Source organism: Drosophila takahashii, unplaced genomic scaffold (genome assembly GCF_030179915.1).
Source record: "Drosophila takahashii strain IR98-3 E-12201 unplaced genomic scaffold, DtakHiC1v2 scaffold_98, whole genome shotgun sequence".
Classification (NCBI taxonomy): Eukaryota; Metazoa; Arthropoda; class Insecta; order Diptera; family Drosophilidae; genus Drosophila; species Drosophila takahashii.
The window spans coordinates 1-5115 of NW_027221772.1; the positions used below are offsets into that span (position 1 = coordinate 1).

At 38.2% G+C, this 5115-nt stretch overlaps 2 pseudogenes; both read left to right on the plus strand.

Annotated features, from left to right (window-relative positions):
• Nucleotides 1–964: 964 nt before the first annotated feature.
• Nucleotides 965–1142, plus strand: LOC138914791 (5.8S ribosomal RNA; annotated as a pseudogene).
• A 393-nt stretch (nt 1143–1535) lies between these two features.
• LOC138914790 (large subunit ribosomal RNA) lies at nt 1536–4289 on the plus strand (annotated as a pseudogene).
• The last annotated feature ends 826 nt before the right edge of the window (nt 4290–5115 follow it).

Below are 5115 nucleotides of genomic sequence, written 5' to 3' on the forward strand. Positions count from 1 at the left end.
GCTACAATGAAAGTATCAACGTGTATTCCTAGACGAGAGGTCCGGGTAAACCCGCTGAACCACTTTTCATGCTTGGATTGTGAACTGAAACTGTTCACATGAACTTGGAATTCCAGTAAGTGTGAGTCATTAACTCGCATTGATATACGTCCCGCCTTTGTACATACCGCCCGTCGCTACTACCGATTGAATTATTTAGTGAGGTCTCCGGACGTGATCACTGTGACGCCTTGTGTGTTACGGTTGTTTCGCAAAAAGTTGGACCGAACTTGATTATTTAGAGGAAGTAAAGTCGTAACAAGGTTTCCGTAGGTGAACCTGCGGAAGGATCATTATTGTATAATATCCTTACCGTTAATAAAAAAAATTTGTTAATACAAATTTATTACAATTACCAAATATATATATATGACATAATAATTATAATAATAATTATACCAAAAATATGATCTTAAAAGTAAAAGATCAAATAAAATTTCGAACAAGCAAATCGAAATATTGTAATAATATAATATTATTACAAATAAATTAAATAGAAACAAACATAAAAATTCGAACAAGCAAATCGAATTTTTTAATATAATAAAATATATTTTATTATTTTATTATAACTTTTGTGTGTATATGGACCATAATATACACGCGTGTTGCGAGATGTATTGGCCAACAACTAATTGATGATGATCATACATTGGATAATGCAACAACCTAAAATATACAATGTTGTACCTGGTTTCAGGTTAATGTTTTATATAAAATTATCAATATATATTAACAAACAAATGCCATTACAAATAATACTTTGATATATATTGTTTATATAAAACTAAGACATTTCGCAGCATTTATTTTAGGTATATAAATACATTTATTGAAGGAATTGATATATGCCAGTAAAATGGTGTATTTTTAATTTCTTTCAATAAAAAACATATTTGACCAAATTTAAAACCAATATTTATAAAACTCTAAGCGGTGGATCACTCGGCTCATGGGTCGATGGAAGAACGCAGCAAACTGTGCGTCATCGTGTGACTGCAGGACACATGAACATCGACATTTTGAACGCATATCGCAGTCCATGCTGTATGTACTTTAATTAATTTTATAGTGCTGCTTGGACTACATATGGTTGAGGGTTGTAAGACTATGCTAATAAGTTGTTTATACAAATTTAATAATAAAATTTTATAAGCATATGGTATATTATTGATAAAATAAATTTAATTATTTATTCATAATATTAACAAATATATGAAAACATTATCTCACAATAGTAATTAAACTTTGAGAAAAACGAAGAGGAATATTTTCTTTTTCAATCAAATAATACTGAGAAATGTCTAGCATAAAATATTATCTAGAAATTGTCTCTTATTAATGATTTGAAATATGAAAAACGTTGGACAAATTATTATTCTTCGTTAATTCGTTACAAATAAATGCCATTAATATATATATACGTCAGCTTTAAACGAATTTAATAAAATGTTTTATCATTATATATAAAGATTAATTGCAAATAAAGTTATATACAACCTCAACTCATATGGGACTACCCCCTGAATTTAAGCATATTAATTAGGGGAGGAAAAGAAACTAACAAGGATTTTCTTAGTAGCGGCGAGCGAAAAGAAATCAGTTCAGCACTAAGTCACTTTGTCTATATGGCAAATGTGAGATGCAGTGTATGGAGCGTCAATATTCTAGTATGAGAAATTAACGATTTAAGTCCTTCTTAAATGAGGCCATTTACCCATAGAGGGTGCCAGGCCCGTATAACGTTAATGATTACTAGATGATGTTTCCAAGAGTCGTGTGCTTGATAGTGCGCAGCACTAAGTGGGTGGTAAAACTCCATCTAAAACTAAATATAACCATGAGACCGATAGTAAACAAGTACCGTGAGGGAAAGTTGAAAAGAACTCTGAATAGAGAGTTAAACAGTACGTGAAACTGCTTAGAGGTTAAGCCCGATGAAACCTGAATATCCGTTTATGGAAAATTCATCATTAAAATTGTAATATTTAAACAAATTATAGATAATAGTGTGCATTTTTTCCATATAAGGACATTGTAATCTATTAGCATACCAAATTTATCATAAATATAACTTATAGTTTATTCAAATTAAATTGCTTGCATTTTAACACAGAATAAATGTTATAATTTGATAAAGTGCTGATAGATTTATATGAATACAGTGCGTTAATTTTTCGGAATTATATAATGGCATGATTATCATTGATTTTTGTGTTTATTATATGCACTTGTAGGATTAACAATGCGAAAGATTCAGGATACCTTCGGGACCCGTCTTGAAAAACACGGACTAAGGAGTCTAACATATGTGCAAGTTATTGGGATATAAACCTAATAGCGTAATTAACTTGACTAATAATGGGATTAGTTTTTTAACTATTTATAGCTAATTAACACAATCCCGGGCGTTCTATATAGTTATGTATAATGATATTTATATTATTTATGCCTCTAACTGGAACGTACCTTGAGCATATATGCTGTGACCCGAAAGATGGTGAACTATACTTGATCAGGGTTGAAGTCAGGGGAAACCCTGATGGAAGACCGAAACAGTTCTGACGTGCAAATCGATTGTCAGAATTGAGTATAGGGGCGAAAGACCAATCGAACCATCTAGTAGCTGGTTCCTTCCGAAGTTTCCCTCAGGATAGCTGGTGCATTTAATATTATATAAAATAATCTTATCTGGTAAAGCGAATGATTAGAGGCCTTAGGGTCGAAACGATCTTAACTATTCTCAAACTTTAAATGGGTAAGAACCTTAACTTTCTTGATATGAAGTTTAAGGTTATGATATAATGTGCCCAGTGGGCCACTTTTGGTAAGCAGAACTGGCGCTGTGGGATGAACCAAACGTAATGTTACGGTGCCCAAATTAACAACTCATGCAGATACCATGAAAGGCGTTGGTTGCTTAAAACAGCAGGACGGTGATCATGGAAGTCGAAATCCGCTAAGGAGTGTGTAACAACTCACCTGCCGAAGCAACTAGCCCTTAAAATGGATGGCGCTTAAGTTGTATACCTATACATTACCGCTAAAGTAGATGATTTATATTACTTGTGATATAAATTTTGAAACTTTAGTGAGTAGGAAGGTACAATGGTATGCGTAGAAGTGTTTGGCGTAAGCCTGCATGGAGCTGCCATTGGTACAGATCTTGGTGGTAGTAGCAAATAATCGAATGAGACCTTGGAGGACTGAAGTGGAGAAGGGTTTCGTGTGAACAGTGGTTGATCACGAGTTAGTCGGTCCTAAGTTCAAGGCGAAAGCCGAAAATTTTCAAGTAAAACCAAAAACGCAATATATACAAATCAAGCTAATATAATATACTTGAATAATTTGAACGAAAGGGAATACGGTTCCAATTCCGTAACCTGTTGAGTATCCGTTTGTTATTAAATATGGGCCTCGTGCTCATCCTGGCAACAGGAACGACCATAAAGAAGCCGTCGAGAGATATCGGAAGAGTTTTCTTTTCTGTTTTATAGCCGTACTACCATGGAAGTCTTTCGCAGAGAGATATGGTAGATGGGCTAGAAGAGCATGACATATACTGTTGTGTCGATATTTTCTCCTCGGACCTTGAAAATTTATGGTGGGGGACACGCAAACTTCTCAACAGGCCGTACCAATATCCGCAGCTGGTCTCCAAGGTGAAGAGTCTCTAGTCGATAGAATAATGTAGGTAAGGGAAGTCGGCAAATTAGATCCGTAACTTCGGGATAAGGATTGGCTCTGAAGATTGAGATAGTCGGGCTTGATTGGGAAACAATAACATGGTTTATGTGCTCGTTCTGGGTAAATAGAGTTTCTAGCATTTATGTTAGTTACTTGTTCCCCGGATAGTTAGTTACGTAGCCAATTGTGGAACTTTCTTGCTAAAATTTTTAAGAATACTAATTGGGTCAAACCAATTAGTTCTTATTAATTATAACGATTATCAATTAACAATCAATTCAGAACTGGCACGGACTTGGGGAATCCGACTGTCTAATTAAAACAAAGCATTGTGATGGCCCTAGCGGGTGTTGACACAATGTGATTTCTGCCCAGTGCTCTGAATGTCAAAGTGAAGAAATTCAAGAAGCGCGGGTCAACGGCGGGAGTAACTATGACTCTCTAAGGTAGCCAAATGCCTCGTCATCTAATTAGTGACGCGCATGAATGGATTAACGAGATTCCTACTGTCCCTAATCTATAGAGATAGATGTACTTCTTAAGGTAGCCAACTGAACGGACGTGCTTTTAGTCGTTTGCTGACAGTCGGGTATTTTGTGTGGTGAATTCGCGAGTTTCGGCGCTGGAAAGCGTTTAAAATTGCGGTTTGTGAAGGTGAACGGCTGGTTGTAAGAATCGAGTTTGAAAAGTGAGGATAAGGGTGGAAATTCGCAGTTTTCGAATTGGGAATTTTCCATTGCGCCACGTGCGTTGAGAGAGTGCGCTCTCGCGAGTGCTCTCTGGAGAGAGGCGTTAGGCACAAGTGCGGGATTTCTCTCGTACGATCAGCTGTGCTAGCGGGAGTGTGTACGGACTAAGTGGGTTTGTGCCATGCTAAGTGCTGCCAGATCGCTTGAAATATAATTTGGTGAGTTACTTTACTAAGTTATATTTTTGGGTGGTGTTTGCCGATAGATGTCGTCCGCAATGGACACCATCGAGTCCGGAAGCGAGTCGGCGAGCAGTCGCAGTAGCAGCGCTACAGGTCGGGGTAGGGGTCGCCCTAGAGGGAAACGCGGCCATCAGGGAAGACCCGCGATGCGTCGCGAGCCAAGGTGCCGGCTGTGGATGGGGCCTCTGGTGGCCCAGAGCCCGTTGTCGAGGAGGATCTTGATTCTCTCGAGATGCCGCCGCCTCCTGCACCGCTGGTAGGCCCGTTGCCGCCCCTGGCCATACTCCTGACAATGATGCCACCGCATCTGCTGCCGCAAGGATCGCGGATGCTGCTGCCGCCAGGATCGCCGCTGCCGCCGCTGGAGCTGAGGTCGTTGTCCCCTCGCCCGTTGCTCACAAATCGGAGGACTTTGCCATGGAGGTTGTAAAAGCAGGCTCAGGCCGCGTCGCTGAAGA